Source organism: Gymnoscopelus braueri, assembly GCF_963280865.1.
Source record: "Gymnoscopelus braueri genome assembly, chromosome: 23".
In the NCBI taxonomy this organism is placed as follows: domain Eukaryota; kingdom Metazoa; phylum Chordata; class Actinopteri; order Myctophiformes; family Myctophidae; genus Gymnoscopelus; species Gymnoscopelus braueri.
In genome coordinates, this window is record NC_137625.1 from 31,087,628 (window position 1) to 31,097,106 (window position 9,479).

Consider the following 9,479-nt stretch of genomic DNA (forward strand, 5'->3'; position numbering starts at 1 on the left):
CCACATTGATCCAAAGGGTATGGAGTATCTGCTTTATTAAGTCCGGCTTAGTCCGCCATACTGAACTATCACAATTACTTTTTAACTCTGTATCACAGCTTTACCTTTATCAAATTACAACATCCTATACACCATTTTAACGGCAAGTGCCTTGTCTACAACATATATAAGTGAAAACTGTATGGTAATTTCATAAACACAGCAGCAGTTTCAAGTTCAGTTTGACTTTATGTTGCAACTATTTCAAGTATTAACAAACATTGACTGCCTGTCCAGCAACTATTACGTTTGGGAGCTTTAAATGAGCATGCCATTGTTAACATTTTATGACTACATGTTTTTAAAGCAGCGCTGTATTTTATACCATCTTTTTAGAAAATGCCTATTTCGAGGAGTTGGTGGAAGGACAAGCGGCGGACATGTGTGAGGAGGTCATGGAAGGTATGTTCTTTGATGTATCCATTTTTACAGCTCCCCAGCAGCTAGGAGCCAACCCTTCATCGATGTTCTCAGCCCATGTATCCTAGTACATCTCCAGGAGCACTTCTTTTTAGAGCCCGACCGATATATCGGTACCCGATATGGCCTTATTTGGTTATATCGGATCATATTAATCGGTGAAATTTCTCACCGATATGAAAAGAAAAGACAGATATGAAAGGAAAAAATAAAGGTTTGCTCAAAAAGCATGTTGTTGGTGCAATGATATATTTTGTCCAGCAGAGTGCGCTGGGCTTGTAGATCTGCTACTTTCAAATGGCAGAAATGTATATAGGGCTGAAGTGGGTGTTTTGTTTATAATATTCTAGATCTTAATCTACAAAGTAACTAGTAACTAAAGTTTTCAAATACTAGTAGTGGAGTAAAAGTATAATATTTTCCTCTGAGATGTAGTGGAGTAGAAGTAAAAGTGTTGAAAATTGGAAATACTCCATTGAAGTAAAAAAAATACCTCAACATTTTACTTAAAATTTTCCTAAGTACAGTACTTGAGTAAATGTAAAAAAAACAAAAACAGAAAAGGCCTATTTTCATTCCAGCTAATTTTATTAGCTGGAATTAAAATAGGCCTTTTCTGTTTTTTTGTTTTTTTTTTCACTATCGGTTGCATATCGGTTGACCTATATAATCCAAACCTCTCTAAAATCGGGTATCGGTCACAAAAATCCATATCGGTCGGGCTCTACTTCTTTTCACAACCGTCGCCATTTGAAATTGACTCCAAAACATATTACAGATAGTGAGACAGCAGACACTACAGATAGAGAGACAGCAGACACACAACCATATCTCCAGCACCTCAACTTAAAGAATAATGTTCAACTTGTCATTCAATAGGCGGTGAATCGGAGCTTGAAGGAGAGACTCATTCAGCTGGACATGGACAGACAGAGCCAACGGGAGGTAAGGATATTGGACAGTACTGGTTTTCCCCTATATTTCCAGCACCTCTACATACAGAATAATGTTCCACTTGTCATTCAATAGGCGGTGATTCGGAGCTTGAAGGAGAGACTCATTCAGCTGGACATGGACAGACAGAGCCAACAAGAGGTAAGGATATTGGACAGTACAGGGTTTGTAAGTAAGAGGCTTTGTCGGTCGGTCTGTGGCATGTCATCTCCCACCAGAGTAACTCCAATTTGCACCAAATTGGGTGGAGATGTGTAACATAGTAGGAGAATTAATGCCTGTAGCTTACTTAGCCTACCTGTGGTACTTTAACGAATAATGTTCTTGTCATTCAACAGTTGCTAAACGGAGTGCGTCGGCGCCAAATAATGGAGAGACCCATTCTGCAGGAGATGGACATACAGAGCCAAAAAGAGGTAAGGATATTGGCTGGCATACAAGAGGCTTTGTCAGTCAGTCGATCTGCCATGTCATTTCCCTCAAGGTTAACTGTGGTTTGCATCAAATTTGGTTGAGATGTGTAGCATGGTAAGAGTCTCTTTGACCCCGATAGATTCATAGGTGGCGCTATAGCAACTGATTGAAAAACTAAATGCACCGTTCTGCAGAAACAACAACTCTGATTCACATCATATTTGGTGGACATTATTTTCCCTTCTCACCACCCTGCATCGGACAGCTGCTGGCTGTGGTTGGTGTAGCCTACACCTGATTCTCAACATGCCTGTACAAGACTATTATTGTTGCCAGACCCAAGGGGTCGGGCTTACATGAGGCTTTGTACCTGTTTTCTCCATACATGGGCATGCCCCCTTTGCCCTTAGGCCCCAGCCATAAAAGTCTGTCCCCCTTTTGTCCATACATGGGCATACACCGTGACGTAGTGCTGGGTCTGGCAGAACCAGGTCTCCTGGTCTTGTTATCCATGATATTCAACTCACACTCTTATTTTATAGCTTTATTATTGTTGTTGGTGATGAACAGGCGGGGACTTGTTATCCCTGTGGGCGACTCCAAAGTTCAACGTTACTTTGTTGCTCTAAATTATACTTACCTGACTGGAAATTGGTTTCTGGGTATAAAAAAAAGAAAGAATTACTCATACTCACCTGGTAACCTGAATCAAAGTGATACTCACCTGTTAACCTGGGGATTAAGATGCATACGTTCTAATTACCTGGAAAAAGAAAAGAGTGTTGATTATCTAATATCCACAGTAGAAGGGGGCTGTGAATTTATTTAATATATTGCAAATACTTACCGCCGTACACCTGAAACACAAGAAATAAATCTAACTAAACATATTTAAAAAAATATGCCTTTATCCATAAGTAGAGGGGCAGTGATGCGCTCCAAAACATTCAGCACTTGTGCAGTATAGAAATGAAACGTGACTAAAATGGCCAATCAAAACATGCCGTATCTATATCCAGTGGTAGAAACAAATGTAGATTTTAGTTAACTCCTCCAAAAGAAGCAGTTCCTAAGACGATGACATTAGACTAAGACTAATCTGTTTTTTGTTTTTTTTGTTTTTTTTAGCTCGGCAAGAATCAAATAGGACGACATGGGGACCGGAAGAAAAGGCAGCTGTGGAGAGGCACCTAAAGCAGTATATACTGACTTGTAGGGTCCCAGACAAAAGAGCCTGTGACAAATGTCTCGAATCTGAGCCAGCCCTTAAAAAGAGACAATGGAAAGCTATAAAATATTATGTTAATAATCGAATTGTAGCTTTAAAGAAGAAGATGTAGAGGGAGTACTACTACAATACTACGTACTGTCTTAACGAGACATTAACATTGGCCAAGTTTTCTCCCTTTCGCTTAATTGTTTTACCCCTCTCTTGGATTGGGTCACTGTTAAGGTTCCAAGTACACTTCATTCAACAGTAATGGTACATAGGTGCCTCATGGGGGCGCCACTTGTCAGACTTTAGAGTGAATAATAAAGTTTGACTGTTTTCCTGACCTTGTCTTGAGTAATAATTCTGAATCTGCCATAAGTCTCCTTAGGACAGCCATTCGGTGGTCTGCCTTTATTCATCAATGAGTGATTCTCAACCTGTTTTTCAATTCAAGGACCCCCAGTTTACTTTGCATTAGGGCCACAGACCCCCATAGCTCTTGAGAGTTCACAAACGGAACCAAACAGACGCACTGGTCCATTTGGTTCCATTTGTACAAACACTCTCAGAGTGTTGCCAGTCCATTTAGTATATTTAGAATTTTTGACTTAGGAGAGGGCGCCAGGTGCAGTCTTTTGGGGGAAAACCAGCTTCAGTCTGCCCTATGAAGAAAGCGCAGCAGAACACAACATGGTGGCCCCCATCATTGAGTGCATTGGACAGGTGGCGCCATATTGTGCGGTTCAGGCTAGTGTCGCACAGCTTGAAAACGCACCGTGGTGCTGATTGGCTTGTCGTTAGACCCACCCCCACCTCCGACTCTGATTTGACAGGTATTTCTTCTACCGTGAAAAGCCAGAGGCTCACATTATGACACCAGACCAAGAGGAGCCCCACTCGGAGAGTGTGCGGGGTCTATGGTCTGGAACCAGGCTAGGTCCGCTGGTCATCAAAAATAATGAATAATTTGGTTTTTGGGTGAACTACCCCTTTAAAACTGGGAAAGCATCTGTGTAATTTTAGATTTAAGCTATATATATATATGTGTGGTGATTCTTCAAAAATAGCAGATATACAAGCTCATAGCGCATCACTTCGTGCCGCACTACGAGCTTGTAGATCTGCTATTTTTGAAAAATCATGAATATCTTTGAATATAATATATATTTTTTTAAAGCAGTTTCTTTTTAACTGACATCTTTGCTTCTGGGAGTCCCGAGGCACAGACTATTTTGAGATGGGGGTCCGCGGCCTTTGGTTTGAGAACCACTGAATTATAGCAACATACGTTTTTCTGAAAATTCAGGATTCAGAAGACATTTTTTTATTCGGCTTCAGGTCTTCGAGTCTAAATCAGTGATTCTCAACCTTTTTCATTTCAAGGACCCCCAGTTCATAATTCCTTAGGCCAGGGACCCCCAATTTGATACCTTTTTTTTTACATCTCTGGGACCTCAAACTACACTGTAAAATACCCAGTCCTCAGACGGAAGAGCACGTATTGGCCTTAGATACTCAGAGTAGCAACAACAGAAACTTGATATCAAGACGTATTGGGTAATTACACATTCTGTCTAAATGTTCATGTTTTTTTAGTTTGTTGTCTAAATGACCCACTGTTCTGTCTGTGATGCACTTTGCACCTCCTGAATATGGAGGTTTCAGGAATGAATACAGACATACAAAAGTGTCACTTTTCACCTACAGTCACTTCTTTTTTTTTTTTACTCTTTTTTTTCAGAAGTTTTATCAGACAGTACATAAAATCAAATAGTACAGAAAAGCAACAGAAAAAATAGCAGTAAAAATAAAACATACAGACAAAACAAGAACAGAACAGTAACAAATAAAAAGATGTCATGGGACATTTGGTACTAGTAATAAGACTGAAACATGTTGACAGTATTTAAGACCAAATACAAAGTACAATATACCATAGGGAGGATACAACCAGCCATCATCAGGGATCTGGCTCACAATCTAAATAGTCCAGCCATTTCCCCCATCTTTTTTCACCCAACTCCTTTTGGAGCCTCAAAGAGTAGGTCATCTGCTCTAAGAGATGCAATTGTCTCACAGTACTGATAAATAGTCCCATAGTAGGGCAGTTTTTCTACAACCAGTTCTTTGTAATAGCTTTTTTGCTTGCTGCAAGTAGGATCTTAAACAAATAGGAGTCATTCTGACTCAGTCCATCCGGGGTTTGTCCAAGATACAAAGATTCAAATGTAGTATTGATACTGAAACCCAGAATTTGAGATAAGTGTTGCTACCTCCTTCCAGAAAGGTTGAATTGCAGGACAAGACCAAAAGACATGTGCATGGTCAACCATAGTATCTCCACATTCCCTCCAGCAGTCCAGCTGGTTTCCAGTTGGTTTAGACTTCTGTTTGGGAGTGATAAAGAAGCGGATTTGGTTTTTCCAGCAAAAGTCTCTCCAGGTCAAGGAGTTAGTAGTCGTTGATTGTGTTTCCCATGAATCCGACCACACTTCATCACTTATGTCAATGTCAAGTTCTTTTTCCCATCGTTGTTTCACATAGAGTCCTTATTCAATGACACAATTCCATTGTATAGTTTACTTATAAGACCTCTATTACTCCCTGAGTTATAAGCATCAACAAATACAGTTATTATAGTTGGTGTGATCCCCGGATTGGACCTTTTTATTTCTTTTTTAATCATTGTACATATGGAGGTGACACCAAGACGAACCCATTGTCTATATCTGCCGTCCAGTAATGCTGGTACGAAGGCAGGATTGTATGCTGGCCAGCTTAATAGCTGGGTGTTCCCCAGAAAGATAGTAATATCTGAAAGAGTGTTATGGTGTCCCCAGAAAGATGGTATTACCTGAGAGTGTTAAGGTGTTCCCCAGAAAGATGGTAATATCTGAAAGAGTGTTATGGTGTCCCCAGAAAGATAGTTATATCTGAAAGTATGTTATGGTGTCCCCAGAAAGATAGTTATATCTGAAAAAATCCCTTAACTGCAGATATCTGAAAAAGTCCTGCTTAGCCAGCCCATATGTCTGACTCATATTTTCAAAACTGTCAATATCATATATCACATATGGAGGTGACACCAAGACGAACCCATTGTCTATATCTGCCGTCCAGTAATGCTGGTACGAAGGCAGGATTGTATGCTGGCCAGCTTAATAGCTCAAATATGGGGACGCATATTCGCAGGCATCACAAAGACATTGATCTGGCCGGTAAAAGGATGACACAGCCAACGATTCCAGGCTCTTATAGAGCCAAACTCCCACATCTTTCGACCCGCGCTCAACAAATAACGAGCGCAGTTGGGATGTTAATAGCATTAGACATGCGACCCCTTTCAGTGGTGGAGAACGCTGGGTTCAATCATTTGATCAGTGTCCTAGAACCACGTTACGAAATGCCATGCAGATCGCATATGAGCACAAAAGTGTTGCCTGCCTTGTATGAGAACTTAAGATAATGAGCAGTCTTACCCACATTTAGCAAAGCTCTCCAAACATTATCTTGCTGTTCAAGCAACAAGTGTTGCAAGTGAGAGAGTGTTCTCAACAGCAGGAGACATTGTGACAGCTCAAAGGAATGCCCTCACTCCAGAAAATGTGAACATGCTCATCTTCTTGAAGAAGAATTTGAAAATAAAAAGTGAATAGTATGGCGTAGCTTATTATTCACATTTCTTGTTTGTTAAAGCTCTTACCTGTTCAAACAATGTGAACATACTTTAAGAAGTTTAAGAACATGTAGCCAAATAACAGTTGTCTTTGGATCCTTTTTTCTTACATGTTCAATTTTGTATTATTTTTTTAGATTTTATTTAGTTATAGAGCTTCACAAGAATGTTGTTGTTGTAAGGGCATAAAACCCTTTTTGTTATTCTCATTCTCATTATTCAAATAAAAGAGACTTATTGAGAAACATGTGTTTTTCTTTACAAATCAAGACAATAGCCTAAATTAATAATCATATAGCCCTCAAAGCTGAAAAAAAGGACGTTTTAAAAATAGATATCGTATCGAAAATCGAATCGAATCGTGACCTTAATATCGAAAGTCGAATTGAATCGTGGAATAGGCGTATCGTGACACCCCTACTTCTAACCATATTTTAAATGAAAATTTACCCATTGGCTCACTGTCTGAAACATTCCTTTCTCTCCCTCAGTGCAACCTAGTAATGACTGTATTGGTTTATCCATTAAGGATAGCTCTATGTTTTTCCATTTAGCAATATAGGACAGGTTACACCAATATACAAGGGGTCTCAGCTGTGCTGACAAATAATAATCCCTTAAGGAAGGGAGGGACATGTCTCCTCTCGCCCGGGGTAGCTGTAAGGTAGAAAATTTCACCCGTGGCCTTTTCCTGTCCCAGATAAAACGTGAAATATGTTTATTCCATTCTCTGAATTGTTTCAAGGGTATTTCTACTGGTAGTGACAAGAAAAGGTATAGCAATCTGGGTAAGATTACCATTTTGACTGCTCTTATTCTACCTCCTAGGTCAAGAGGAAGTACAGTCACCTTTTTGAACCCAAATAGGGCAATTGTTTACTTTTAAATTAGCACTGAATATTTGATTTTGTCTGTGCAAGTGTAGGAACATGTGTATGAGTGTGTGAGGAAACAACAGCATGCGTTGTTGATCATGGGCAGTTCCTTCACCATTTACAGTATAGACGGTCCTATGTGTACAGTTGCAAAAGTGTCACTTTTCACCTACAGTCACCTTTTTGAACCCAAATAGGGCAATTGTGTGACACCTGACCCGAAAGAAAACATGTTGTCACCTTTTTCACCTCGGGGCTGTTTGCATGCCTGTGAATAAATCTCAGTAATACCTGAAAGAGTGTTCCGTGTCTGTTGTTAAATACAATGTGTTAAGGTGTTCCCCAGAAAGATAGTAATATCTGAAAGTGTGTTAAGGTGTTCCCCAGAAAGATAGTAATATCTGAAAGAGTGTTATGGTGTCCCCAGAAAGATGGTAATACCTGAGAGTGTTAAGGTGTTCCCCAGAAAGATGGTAATATCTGAAAGAGTGTTATGGTGTCCCCAGAAAGATAGTTATATCTGAAAGTATGTTATGGTGTCCCCAGAAAGATAGTTATATCTGAAAGTGTGTTATGGTGTCCCCAGAAAGATAGTTATTTCTGAAAGTGTGTTATGGTGTCCCCAGTAAGATAGTGATATCTGAAAGTGTGTCATGGTGTCCCCAGAAAGATAGCAATACCTGAGAGTCCCCTCATGGGTGGACCCAGTCAGGTCTGGGACAAAAAGTATTGAATATTGCTAATTTGAAGTCATATTCTGGTTCCTGATTTTTTTCTGATCATGCCTGATTTTTCTCAGAGGCGTAGGATGTCTAGAAAGGGGTGTCCTCGCATGGGAGGTCCTTGTCATGTGTCCCCAAATGGTAGCATAAACAAGCCTGTGTGTGTGTGTGTGTGTGTGTGTGTGTGTGTGTGTGTGTGTGTGTGTGTGTGTGTGTGTGTGTGTGTGTGTGTGTGTGTGTGTATGTGTGTGTGTATGTGTGGGGGGGGGTGTTTTCTTTGTTGTTGTGCAACAGAAAGCTGAGTACACCACAAACACTGACCACAGTTTGTTTCCTTAATTCGAAGTAATTCCCTCCCCCCCATCTATGCAATGTACCTCTATTGTGAATGTTTTTCTGTCTCAAGTTGAAACAGAAATGCCAGACCATCCAGCATGGTGTCTATAGATGTAATTGTCTCCGCCAGGCCGAAAGGCATGGCGAGAGAGTATGTTTTCGCCCCTGTCCGTCCGTCCGTGTGTCCGTGTGTGTCCGTGTGTCCTTCCGTCATTCTGTCATTTTGTGTACAGCTAATCTCTGGCACCGTTGGCTTGATCGCAGAGAAACTGTGCACACACACTTCCTGGATGCCAGAGCAGAACCTCTGCTCCAAATTTTCACATGGGCCTGTTATAGCGCCACCAGGAGGCCGCTTTTTGCAAAACACATTTTTGGACAGTACTCCTACAGATTTTGGCCAAAAATCCCCCAAATCGGTACACAGTATCTCTATAGTCATTAAAAGAAACGGCTAATTTCAGATTTTTCATATTCCATCCTGATTGGCAAAAATTGGCTTTCAAAGTTTGCAGGAGTACTCCGTTTCGAACAAAATGCCTCAAATCATGAACATAGCATGCAATTTCCGTGAAATTTTGCTCACACATTCCCATTAGGCCGAGGAAGAAATGCCATTTGAAAATGTTCAAATCAGCCTCATGGTGGCGCTGTAACAGGCCGATTCGTGTTTTTACCTATAACTACACCGATCAGTGTAAAACTTTGTATGCACACTCTCTAGAGGCCAAGGAAAAACCTTTGCCCTGCATTTTTCACATTTGCCTTTTATAGTGCCACCAGGAGGCAGACTTATGTAAAACACATTTTTTGATACTAAGCCTTCAGAT